This window comes from Coccinella septempunctata, chromosome 7 (genome assembly GCF_907165205.1).
Source record: "Coccinella septempunctata chromosome 7, icCocSept1.1, whole genome shotgun sequence".
NCBI classification, from domain to species: domain Eukaryota; kingdom Metazoa; phylum Arthropoda; class Insecta; order Coleoptera; family Coccinellidae; genus Coccinella; species Coccinella septempunctata.
The window spans coordinates 11,980,192-11,994,484 of record NC_058195.1 but is presented as its reverse complement, the minus strand read 5'-3'; the positions used below and the strand labels follow the sequence as shown (position 1 = coordinate 11,994,484).

The 14,293-nt window shown below is 34.1% G+C and overlaps 1 protein-coding gene across 1 annotated transcript in view; it reads left to right on the top strand.

Moving 5' to 3' along the window:
- Window positions 1-3,070: 3,070 nt before the first annotated feature.
- Window positions 3,071-14,293, top strand: part of LOC123317056 (protein singed) — a 65,199-nt gene continuing 53,976 nt past the window's right edge. Inside the window, exon 1 of the mRNA XM_044903414.1 lies at window positions 3,071-3,319. The gene's annotated coding sequence lies outside the window, so the exon portion shown is untranslated. The remainder of the gene's footprint in view (window positions 3,320-14,293) is intronic.

The window sequence follows — 14,293 nt, the reverse complement described above, 5'->3', positions numbered from 1 at the left end:
TCTATCTCATTAGATAGTGTATTTGTTGTTCTTTATTATCAACGCATATTTCAGTCGATGTTGCCAACTTGTGCAATAAAAACGAAACGCTTAAAATTTTAAATACCCATTTTTATTTTTCATTTTCTTCACAACTCACAAGGAGTATTCCCTATTCAGGTCCGCTCATTCAAATATATGTAGTAGGTAACCCTGATATTCTAATATCTACAATATATCAGACGGTAGCGAACATATTCAATGTAAGTGAATTTATATAATGCTTCATCTGAATCTAAACGACATTTACTTCAGCTGAATATTTCCACAATCAGAAAGATTGTGAATGAAGAGGATGACAAAGAATTTCCTTCTATTGGGAGACCCAAAAAAGTGGTGGCATTTGAGAATTTTATATTTGCGTGAATTAATGCGAAATGTTTACTAAGTACAGGATTTTCGATGAATGTCATCGTAGAATAAGTTCCCGAAAATTGATTTTTCTATTTTTCGTTTGACTTGTTCTATAGAATGATAATGTCTTAAATGGATCGATAAATATATAATTATTATTATTATTATATTAAAGTATTAAAAATAAACGTCGTTACAGGGTGTTTCCTAATTGAATGTCAATATTTATGTGGGTTATTATTGGGCCCATTTTAAGAAGAAAACTCGGACAGTCAGTGGCACGCCACTGACATGAGCAAATTTAATCTCTTGAATTTTTTTTGTCCGACTCACGGGTTTCACCTAAAAAATAAAATTTACATATGTCTCTGCATGGTGATATTGTCATATGTATGTATTAAGGATATTGTTATGATCATGCAGAAAAACGGTTTTTATTTTTTTAAGCGGAAACCGTGAATCGAATTAAAAAAAGTCAAGTGATCAATTTTGGTAATAAATTATTGGGAATTTCAAGAATAATTTTTATTTCATTAAAAATCTGTGGCATACCATCAATGTCTGCCAAAATAGGTAGGTCAAATTACTTACGAACGCCACTGGTGGACATTAAGAAAAAAGTGATACATTAAAAAATGCCTCTTGATTCATAGTATACATGTATGATAAATTTCATTGAAATATTTGAAGTGGTATTGTAGATATTGATAATAAATGATTCATTTTTGAAAACTTTACCACCCTGTATCTCAGAAGATAAGACGTTTAGGACATATGTTCATATGAAGTTTTTTTCTTAAAATGGGCCCAAAAATCAACCCCATAAATATTGACATTCAATTAGAAAACACCCTCTATATACGACCTAGTTGTCCTGTTAATTGTTAATTTATGGGAAATTTTTGTTTAAGGGTGAATTTATCTTGCCTTGAAACTTCCTCAAATTATTTTGACTCCCATTGCATTGATGCAAGATGATTTTTTGTTGATTAATTTAACATTCTTGTAATTATCTGTTAATTTCTTCGAGAGCTACCCATTTCCTACCACGCATCAGATGCATTTCATCTTCGGGTTGATTTTTTCGAAATCTAGAACTGATGTAACGTCTTTAACCTTCAGCTAATGAAGATAACCAACATTTTTTGGTCCTCAAGGTACTGCATATTATGTGTAAATAATTCATTTTTCTTCCATAGCAAGAATAAAATATATTTAAAAATTGATCTCTTGTATTTTCCATGCAAATAACTGGATTTTGTATGCCTTCAATCAGTTTGTATAAACTTCAATGGGGTATTTTCCTAAAACTCAAAAAAAGAATTAAAAATTATTTTTGGAAACCATTTTCCATTGGTTAGTCACCACATAAAAGGTTCCACTCAAAATTCAGTAGGAAAAAAAATATAGGCCTTGAAAAAAAATATGTGAGAGCTTGTGACGTAGAATGCCTTTACTAGAGTCTAGTAATTTTTGTGAATTCGACAACATCGGAACTGATCAAGAGGATATTATATAGAACTTGGAACATAAATGCATTTATGTATTTATGTTCCAAGATACAGAATTATATCTTCCTGAAACCGATGACAGTTTCTGACATTGTTTTAAACGTTCTTGTCAGATTGTTATAACTTGTGGAAATGGAGTCGAATTTTTCAAAAGCAAGCAGTGAAAATTTACCCCCTGTAAACTTTTTCATATTAATGACTTTAGGAACCTATAAAATATATCAGCAATGCCTTCTTTCATAAACAATAACAGCCCAAGGAAGATCGAATATTAACTGACAATAAACAACCATAGACTCAATAATATATTATCAAGTCTATGGAGATCAGAAAACATTGATAAGAGTCATTGATGGCAATACACAACCATAGACGCAATAATATATGGAGATCAGAAAATTTGATGAGAAACATTGATGAGTGTTCCAACGATGCCGGATTGTAAAAGTGACGTAGAATGTTTCTGGGAGAATGCCTCCGCGATGTGAATTTCCGTAATTACAAACAGGCTAAATACAACTGTTAAAATAGAAAAAAAATACTTTTCCATATATTTGAGATATGAGGATTTCGTTGATATATATTTTGAAATTTAGGAAAATACCCCATTATGTTCGTCACATATTTTTCGAAATGATTCGGCATTGTGATAAAAAACATTCGTAATTACTGAAACTTTTTTGTAGAACGAACAACATAGCGCTGATTTAAAACCCAAAAATGTTTGGATAAACGTCATAAGCCCACATTTTCGTACTATACAGAGTGTCAAATTTCCATAGTCAACCGAGTGCAAAAATGAAAGTGAATGGTGTATACGAAAATTTCAGAGCATCATAGCTGCTGAAATAATAGTCCCTGCATGGATATCATTCGATTTCTTATGAAAAATTTCATCCAAAACCATAATAATTAATATTTATTTTAGGGCATGAATCATTATATTCAATAATTCAATCAATAATTCAAGTCCTCCACCTGTTGGAAATTATGGCCCCCACCTACGCCTCTGTCTTTTGAACCGTCGATATCCACCCCGTCAACATCCCCCACACCGGAGTTTCATCGTGTGAACGGGACTTTTCGATCTGCGCCATCCCCACCCCTCTATAAAAGGAACAATCGCCACCGCGACTTAACCAAAGAGTAACCAACTCTTTGACTTAACAGTCGACAATCGCGTTTTCGTGACGTCGCGTAAACCAGTCCACTGCCTGCTCGAACAAAAAAAAATTGTGCGCTCTTTCCGTTCCTTCCACGAATAATACATAACGGAAACGGTCCTGCTTTCATGGGAAAGAATTCACGTATTGCCTGAAGTTTTCGAGTGGTCCATCAATTTCCACGAACCTGTGAGCTACCGGCTTCCTGGATCTAACCAATCCCCCGAGGAATTATTGATTTTTCTTGCTCAGGTACGAGATTATTCATCTCATTCGTATTTTCCTCTTTTTATCTGGCTTGAGTGAATCATTCGGATTTCCATGAAGATGACCCACCCCAAAATCCCGTTTGGCGGATCGTTAGGGCTGTGAAACAAATATGAATCAGCCCTAAGCAGTCGCCCCTTTTGATTGACTTCATTTCCGTCTCCTGCAGGAACTTTTTTCCTCAGTTTTTGAATCTACACTATTTGAATGATCGATTTGTTCAAGCGACTGTTTTTCCAGACAATCTGTAGAATTTCCATAAATCGATTGGAATAAATAACGCAATTCAGTAAAAAAAGAAACCATAATAAACAATGGAGAACAACAGATAGATTGTTATAGTCCCAAAATCAAATTAACAACGTTTGTGTTGGGAAAATCCATAGCTACATTGCTGTAACTTCAAGGATTTGCCTGGGTATAAAATCAAGTTGAATGTTCTTGAACTGCTGTAAAGTATATTATGATACATTTTCGTCAAAGTAGACAATAGGTTAAAACCACAAAAGCCACATTCTGCACTGATAAATTTCAAAGTGCATTCGAAATTATCTTGTTTTAATTATGCACCAATGATAAACATTCCTCGTAAAGAACAATATGTCGACAAGGCATTTTTGTTTCTGTTTAGTTTTTGTTATTGTATGTATTGTCAGTGGCGTGGTACCATTAGACTGATTTATAATTAGAATTGACAGTTTTCGATTAATTTCGAAGTGGTGAGGACTAAACAAAAAGGAAAATTCAGTTATAACAAAAATAAATCGTTAATTTTTTCTGAAAAAGTGATAAATCGGTTAGTCCTTTCACAAATTGAAATTCAATATTGAATCAAGGGAGACCCGAGGTGAGGCCTGACAAACATCCTTTCAATTTCAGTCAACCATCCAATCATTTCTAGGTTTCAATGTGAAGAACAAAAGAACTACTGTCACAGACCTCTGATTTATTTTTTTCGATTATTTGGCATTTTCAGGAGTTTTGATCAAGTGTATAATAATATTCATACGTTTTTTCCATAGTTTACAAACAGGAGTCCAATACAATCAAAAGTGAACGAATGACAAAAAACAGTTTTTTTTGCGAAGACTTATTCTTCCCTAAATCCACTCCTAAATAAACTCACGCCACTGCATAATGATGAAGCATATCGAATGGAATTCGATGAACTTACTGCTTGATACTGCTTCACTTCTTCCCTACTCACCTGAAGAATAATTGCTACTCGCGATTATTTATCTTCATTCTTGAAAAATTGGCACTCTAGATCGAGTTTCCGGTGTGGTGAGTACAGATGAACCAGACAGGAAGTGGTCCTGATTAACATACAAACAATGACGACGGGTCTACGGATTATTTATTGCTTATTCTTCGGGTTGGTAAAGGTACGAGACCAGAGCCCACGTGTTAGGAATGACGATCACTTATGAATAAGAAGGGCTTCTCTCTGCTTGTTTTCTTTAATGATGGAGTTTTATTTTCTATACAATTTGTTCTTTTTGTTTTGTGCCACCCTTTGTTCCGTTTTATTTTCTCTCATATTGAAACTCTTGAAAACGTGCTAATTTAAGTGGTGGAACCCATTTTACGAAAAAAGCTATGTCTAGAACGTCATAGGTTGTGAGAGAAACCTTTTTTAGAAGCATTTAGCAAAAATTGTGGAAAGTCACACGTCTTCAATAGATCAATATATTCTAATGTATTATGTACAATTTCGCATTGACTTCACTCCATTCACTTTTATTTTAGCACTCGGTTGGCCATGGAAATTTGACACATTTCATTCTGTATAGTACGAAAATGTGGGGTTATGACTCTTGCCAAAACATTTTTGGGTTTTAAATCAACGCTATCTTGCCCGTTCTACGTAAAAGTTTCTGTTATTACGTATTTTGCCACAATGTCGAATCTCTTCTGAAAATATGTGACGAACATAATTGAAGTTTATACGAACTGATTGAAGGCATACCAAATCCAGTTATTTGCATGGAAAATACAAGAGATCAGTATAATATCATGCATAATATGCACTAGCTTGAGGAGAGTTAATGTTCGTTATCTTCTTTGCCTAAAGTTTGAATACGTTACATCAGTTGTAGATTCCAAAAATATTAACCCGAAGATGAAATGCATATGATGCAGTAGTTGGGAATGGGTATCTCTCGAAGGAGTTAACAAATAATTACAAGAATGTTAAATTCTTCAACAAAAATCATCTTGCGTCAATATAAGTAAAAGGAATTGAAGGAAGTCAAGATGAACTTCACCTTTGAACAAAAATTTCACATGAATAAACAATTAACAGGACAACTGGCTCGTATTTGTGGGTGTTCATCTTAATACATTGATGTAATAATAATGATTAGGTATTTATTGAAACCTTAAGACATTTACAATGTATAGGACAAGGCAAATGAAAAATAGAAAAATCAAAAATCCCGTAGTAAACTTTTCGCATTAATTCACCCATACATAAAATTCTCGAAAACAACCACTTTTTTGGGTCTTCCAATAGAAGGAAATTCTTTGTCATCCTCTTCATACACAATCTTTCTGATTGTGGAAATATTCAGCTGAAATATAAGTCGTTTAGATTCAGATGAAACATTAAATAAATTCTCTTACATTGAATATTTTCGCTACCGTCTAACATATTGTGGATTTTAGAATATCAGGGTTTAATAACTATTTGAATGAGCGGACCTGAATTCTAAATAGCACTTCCTGAAACCCTGTCTCTTTTTTCAATCACTTTCGGCATTTTCGTAATAAAAATTGATATTAGTAGAATATCAGGGTATAACTATTTGAATTCTAAATAGCACTTCCTGAAACCCTGTCTCTTTTTTCAATCACTTTTGGCATTTTCGTAATAAAAATTGATATTACTTGTGGCAACGGCGTTATGACATTAACGACATTTGATGAGTGCCAACCTTACTCCGTTCTAGTTACAAAAACTTGAGACAATTATTTCATGGCCAACCGACTGCTAAAATAAACGTGAATGGAGTATACTAACTGTTGAGTTGGTGGATCGGTCAGTTCGCCTATGTCTTTTTTCGTGTAGATTGGATATTTTCAGCGAATTTTTTCGAAGTGCTTCGTTTTCAATATGGGGACAAAATCTTTCTCTCATTCATTGGTCAGCAAATTCAATATTTCGAAATAAAAAAAATGTACATATTATGTAGTTATTGTTATAAAATTCACGGAATTCACGGAACATGTCTTCATATATTTATGAGTCAGGGAAAGAACCTATTATTTCCATTATAACTTGTCAACTACCCTAGCAACTACCTATGTCAACAAATCTCGACGGGTCTAACCTCAAGTGAAACAAATCTGACCGCACAAAACTTATTGAGATCTAAATGAATGGACGCTCATTAGTTGCGCCACTTCTAGTGAATACATAAAACGTTGGGAGCACCTTCTTTCACCTTTATCTTGACCAGCGCCAATTCTAATTGCGCTTTGCGTTGGCGTGAAAGGATCAAGTTCCGTAAAATGAGGCAGATTTCCTGAATCGGTTTTTTCTGCTAGGATGACCGTCGTCATTCTATACGTGCCATTTCGCCAGAATAAAATAGCAATTAAAATCGCTACACTGATTCTTCGTTTCGACTTAACGGAGTGTGTAGCTGGATCCGTTATACTTTTATCCTTCTAATGAGTGTATCCTCATCAATTTTCGTTTTTGAATTCGAAGAAGGGATCGCTCCTTCGGTCTGTTGATTTTCGAATTATTTATCGGTCGTGTGATCGTCGAACCAACGATTTTTTGTGCATATTTATCGGAGTGAGATGAATCATTCAGCTTTTTTCGAGATTAGCTGGAATGAATATTTTGTTAGTGGTTGGTCACTGAGTGTGACCATAAAATTAATAACATTAATTAATAGAACGAATCAATTAATTATTCTTCTGGATGTTTGTAAGTTAAATGAGAAATATATTTTTTTATATTGTCACGATATCTTTGCAACCGCCTTGTGGTTTTCAATTTTGGTGCACGCAAAATAACCATAAAACAATAAATGTTTTTCAAGTAAATATATCACAAATTATGAGAAATTTAAAAAATAAGATACATTGGAAAGAAGCAAATAAATTCATATAATTTTTTACATCGAAAACTAAAAAAGAAAAATGACGAGGAATATGTTTTGGTGAAAATTTGGGTTAAATTATGGAATTATATTCTTTTTGAAGAATAAAAAGGGGCGTATTATTATTTTTCTAGAAATATTGCAGGGCATGTCAATACCGATGAAAAATTTGGAAAACTCCATCCAAAAATGATTTTTTTTCACGAAAAATAAGCAAAGCACGTATAAACAACAGAAAAAAATCAATATGGTTGTGGCACATTGGAAAAATTCTCGAATTTCAAAAGCCTCTACCCCTGAAACTACAGCAGACGAGAACGTACATGAACAAAAAGAATTTTTTTAAAAACAATCCTAAGTCAGGGCATGTCAATACCGATAAAAAAATTGGAAACACTCCATCCAAAAATGATTTCTTTTTACGGAAAATAAGCAAAGCATGTATAAACAACAGAAAAAAACCAATATGGTTGTGGCACATTGGAAAAATTTTCGAATCTCAAAAGCTTATACCCCTGAAACTACAGCAGACGAGAACGTACATGCACAAAAAGAATTTTTTTAAAAACAATTATCGCTTTTTTGGATTTGAAATATAAAAAATTTTATTTTCCGAAAAAATCCACAAATGACCGAACGAAATACATATTTGAGCGTTCATCTTCAAGTGAACCTGAATTGAATATTTCTGCTCCTGATATTTCAATCCATAAATAGCACTACAGTAATAATTCCAAGAATGCACCAATGAATTCGAACGCCAGTGAGGTTGGTGTAGGGAAGTTCCTAACCGATTGGTTGATGTGTGAACTTTCGTACATTCTAACCGAAAGATATTTCATACTTTTCACAATTGTCTCAGGGATTTGATAATTTTTCCTTGCCGGATTATAACATCTTATAGAGATTGAAAAGGTGATTTTTGTACTTTCATTTCGAACAATTAGAAACATTCTGACAAATTTACGCGCAGCAGTCGGTTGGCCATGAAATAATTTTCTAAGTTTTTGTAACTAGAACGGATTAAGGTTGGCACTCATGAATTGTCGTTATTGTGTGTGTACGCCGTTGCCACAACTAATAAATTTTTATTATCAAAATGCCGAAAGTGATTGAAAAAAAGAGACAGGGTTTCAAGAAGTGCTATTTAGAATTCAGGTCCGCTCATTCAAATAGTTATACACTGATATTCTAAAATCCACAATACGTCAGACGGTAGCGAACATATTCAATGTAAGAGAATTTATATAATGTTTCATCTGAACTAAACGACTTATATTTCAGCTGAATATTTCCACAATCGGAAAGCGATTGTGAATGAAGAGGATGACAAAGAATCTCTTTCTATAGGAAGACCCAAAAAAGTCGTGGCATTCGAGAATTTTATGTTTGTGTGAATTGGGAATTCAAAACAAGCGATACGCCCTCTGGTGGCTATTTTTGTAAATAAAAAGTTAAGGCACTTTTGTCATTTGTTTGTTTACATCATAGACCTAATAAAATAAAATGTATTATTAGGTCTATGGTTTACATCGAGGAAAGTAGAAAAATGACGTAAAGGCATTAACTTTTTACTTCGGACTGTCACCACTATGTCGCTGCAATCTACATTTGAATTCCCAATTAATGCGAAAAGTTTCTACAGGATTTTCGATAAATGTCATCGTAGAATAAGTTCCGAAAAACTGATTTTTCTATTACTTTTCATTTGACTTGTCCTATACATTGTAAATGTCTTAAGGTACCAATAAATACCTAATTATTATTATTATATCAATGTATCAAGATGAACAGCCACAAATAGGAGCCAGTTTTCCTGTTAATTGTTTATTCATGTGAAGTTTTTGTTCAAAGGTGAAGTTCATCTTGACTTGAAACTTCCTTTAATTCGTTTTACTTTCATTGATGCAAGATGATTTTTGTTGAAGAATTTAACATTCTTGTAATTATCTGTTAATTCCTTCGGGAGATACCCATTCCCAACCACTGCATCATATGCATTTAATCTTCGGGTGAATACTTTTGAAATCTACAACTGATGTAACGTATTCAAACTTTAGCCAAAGAAGATAACGAGCATTAACCCTCCTCAAGTTAGTGCATATTATGATATCATACTGATCTCTTGTATTTTCCATGCAGAAAACTGGATTTGGTAACCCTTCAGTTATGTTCGTCACATATTTTCCAAAGAGATTCGACATTGTGATACAATTCGTAATTACTGAGTCTTTTACGTAGAATGGGCAACATAGCGTTGATTCAAAACCCAAAAATGTTTTGACAAGCGTCATAACCCCACATTTTCGTACTATATAGAGTGAAATGTGTCAAATTTCCATGGCCAACCGAATGCTAAAATAAAAGTGAATGGAGTATACATACTGTTCTTATCCCAGTAGAGAAATCATAAGGAACTAATTTGTTGAATTCCATAAAATCCATATCATATTATAATATAGGAGATTCGAATTAGAATTATGGTTTTCACTATATAGCTTGAAAAAATTGTGAAAAATTACGAAATATTAACTTCACAATGGAATGTAATGGGATCATACTGTGAAGGAACTTCTCTCCTGCAAACAAACTGTAGAATCCCTCTGTGAAATTTAGCTAGACATGACTTGCATACCCTGTGTATTCGATAGTTTTCTCAAGTACGATATCCGGATTCAGTATTGTGAATTTTCATCCTTCAAGGTAGGTATTCAATCTCCCTTACATCTCGTGGGTATTTTCAAGAGCACCAAAGTCAGGACAATCGCGTTTGCAGCCTATTCCTATATTTAGCCACGTTTAGGCCTGTGTTTCACTTGGAGAGGATCCCTCGTTCTGGTTACACGTATATGACGGCGTGTCTGAAGGTTAACGACATTCGATCCAAGGTCATCGACGAAGAATCAATGGCACCATTAGTTGCAGCCATATAGTGTTCAACAAACCGGAAAAAAATCGAAAATCTCCACATCTATGGAGTGGAAAATATGTGAACTACTTCCGTTGTTGGTCGTCAACGTTAAGAAAGCTTGTTTATTCGAAAATATACTGGGTAGACACAGAAACACCGAAGGGTAACTCTATCTTGTCCAGTTGCTGCACTAGGACATCAGAAGGGTCAAGATTATTCTCTTTCCGTAGAGTTAAAGGTGACCCTCCTCAAGGAAAGATACATTTGATTGATAGAACTTCAGGAAATTTTACGTTCAATAGCCAAATAGAGAATATATCTGCAGACAAAGAAGATGGTGCACATAAATATGGCAATAGCTTTTCCAGGAGCTGGTTGAGTCTACTTTGTAAATATCGGTATATAAACTAGATCTGGATCTATAGATCCAGAAAGGATGAAAACAACAAGCATCTCTGCACTGCGACCACAATATAGTGCCACTCACAGTGACATCAACTTGCCCAGAAGCACCTTAGGATTTTTTTTTGTCATAATAAAAGCTAGTGTCATCAACTATTTGGGAAATTATCAGTTCTGCCAGCTGAGCGGCTAGATTAATGATTGTTTAGGGTGTAACACCATCTACAGTTGCAGAGTTCTAACTCTATTAACTGGGCTGGGTTAAGGAAGCTTCTAAATGTTTCTCGTCCAAAGCTTTTTTATGGCTATTAGGTACTCTTCAACTGGGTTATCCGCTGCTTCTTCCTCCTTTCTCCCAATTCAAAGAATCAGTGCTCTCCATCTGCTAGACTTATTCTTATCAGCTGCATCATGAGAAGTCAGTTCAGGAAGGCAGTTAGCAAAGCTGAAGCTAGCGCAGAACCAGAATTTTGGGTTCAAATGGAAGCCTACTGTCTCACATTCGATCAGCTGTTTGGTTTAGCTATAGCTCTACGTTATGTTAGCCTGCTGATGACAGAAAAATTTTGTCACTGAGATTATACTGAAACCTGAAATTATTGTCGGAACAAAGTATAAAATCTCAAGATGGTTCGGCTTATCCACTTTCACGACACTTTATCAAATAATTGCTCAAGTAATTGTCAAAATCAAACTATGGGGCACAAACATTAAAAAAAGTTTATATGTATTATATCACTTCGAAAATGAAGTGAGATATTCTAAAAATTAATAATTAATAAGTATATACCTACTATTAATCATGTAAAGCATTTCAAGCAAAGCGATTTGTTCTAGTAGGTACTGTTAGTTACAACGAACCAAAATAAGGGTTCATGTGCCAAAATTGGCATATTTTTATTTTATCGATAATCTTCAATAAAAAGTCGAGTAGGCTCTATACAAACTTTTAGGTATACTCCATTCACATTTATTTTAGCAGTCGGTTGGCCATGAAATGATTTTCTCAAGTTTTTTAACTAGAACGGAGTAAGGTAGGCACTCATGAAATGTCGTTAATGTCATAACGCCGTTGCCACAACTAATATCAATTTTTATCACGAAAATGCCGAAAGTGATTGAAAAAAGAGACAGGGTTTCAGGAAGTGCTATTTAGAATTCAAATAGTTATACCCTGATATTCTAAACTCCACAATACGTCAGACGGTAGCGAACATATTCAATGTAAGAGAATTCATATAATGTTTCATCTGAATCTGAACGACTTATATTTCAGCTGAATATTTCCACAATCAGAAAGATTGTGAATGAAGAGGATGACAAAGAATTTCCTTCTATTGGAAGACCCAAAAAAGTGGTGACATTTGAGACTTTTATGTTTGAGTGAATTAATGCGGAAAGTTTACTACAGGATATTCGATGAATGTCATCGTAGAATAAGTTCCCGAAAATAGATTTTTCTATTTTTCATTTGACTTGTCCTATACATTCTAAATGTCTTAAGGTACCAATAAATGCCTAATTATTATTATTATTATATCAATGTATTAAGATGAACAGCCACAAATACGAGTCAGTTTTCCTGTTGATTGTTTATTCATGTGAAATTTTTTTCAAAGGTAAAGTTCATCTTGACTTGAAACTTCCTTTAATTCCTTTTACTTCCATTGATGCAAGATGATTTTAGTTGAAGAATTCAACATTCTTGTAATTATCTGTTAATTTCTTCGAGAGATACCCATTACCAACCACTGCATCATATGCATTTCATCTTCGGGTTAATATTTTTGAAATCTACAACTGATGTAACGTATTCAAACTTTAGCCAAAGAAGATAACGAACATTAACTCTCCTCAAGCTAGTGCATATTATGATATTATACTGATCTCTTCAATTTTCCATGCAAATAACTGGATTTGGTATGCCCTCAATCAGTTTGTATAAACTTCAATTATGTTCGTCACATATTTTCCGAAGAGATTCGACATTGTGATAAAATACGTAGCTAATAACATAAACTTTTACGTAGAACGGGCAACATAGCGTTGATTTAAAACCTAAAAATGTTTTGATAAGCGTCATAACCCCACATTTTTGTACTATACAGAGTGAAATGTGTCAAATTTCCATGGCCAACCGACTGCTAAAATAAAAGTGAATGGAGTATACATATAATACATCCCCTTATAGCAGGATCTACATAATCAATTCCTTATTATCTTCCAAGTCAATCGACGACTAAGAAAATTACTGCTGTCAATGGCTATTTTAGCATTTTCCATTCCGAAAGTATCAGAAGGATAATGAAGACACAGACAACTCGATAACTGTATCCTCATGAGATATCCATGCCGTGTAATTTTGCAATTGGAACCTCATACCAGGCTAATTGACGAATGAAGCATCAATTGAGACATACATTTTGTTAATTCTTATATCACCAGTGTGAATGCAGCCACGAGTTCCAGCCACGCGTTTGCCTCGGCGCCTCGGTGAAGCGGTCGGCCCGCTCGGGGTGTATCTTGATTCGTAATGAAGGCTAGTACGGGATTGATATTGAAAAGTGGTAATGAAAATGAAATTAAACGATGTTCTGGAAAAGGGGTGAGGTTACTGAGTATCTACAACCATTCTGAACTATTAATAGGAATGAATAACGAGCTAGTGGGTCAATAAAATGGAAATTTTCTGGTTTCGAGTAAAATTGAGATATTTGAATTTTTTTTTCGGTGAATATATTCTATTTACAATGCTCTTCAAGACCTATATACCACCTGATTTTGTCGGGCACGAATTCACCCCCCACTACCCCCAACTTGTGTGTTTGAAAAATTATGCTAAGTCAGGTAAAATTGAGATATTTGAATTTTTTTTTCAGTGAATATATTCTATTTACAATGCTTTTCAAGACCTATATACCCACTGATTTTGTCGGGCACGAATTCACCCCCTACTACCCCCAACTTGTGTGTCTGAAAAATTATGCTAAGTCGGGTAAAATTGAAATATTTGAATATTTTTTTCAGTTAATATATTCTATTTACAATGCTCTTCAAGACCTATATACCCACTGATTTTGTCGGGCACGAATTCACCCCCCACTAACCCCAACTTGTGTGTTTCCGAAAAATTATGCTAAGTCGGGAAGAATTGAGATATTTGAATTTTTTTTTCAGTGAATATATTCTATTTACAATGCTCTTCAAGACCTTCATACCACCTGATTTTGTCGGGCACGAATTCACCCCCCACTACCCCCAACTTGTGTGTTTCCGAAAAATTATGTTAAGTCGGGAAAAATTGAGATATTTGAATTTTTTTTTCAGTGAATATATTCTATATACAATGCTCTTTAAGACCTATATACCCACTGATTTTGTCGGGCACGAATTCACCCCCCACTAACCCCAACTTGTGTGTTTCCGAAAAATTATGCTAAGTCGGGAAGAATTCAGATATTTGAATTTTTTTTTGAGTGAATATATTCTATTTACAATGCTCTTCAAGACCTTCATACTACCTGATTTTGT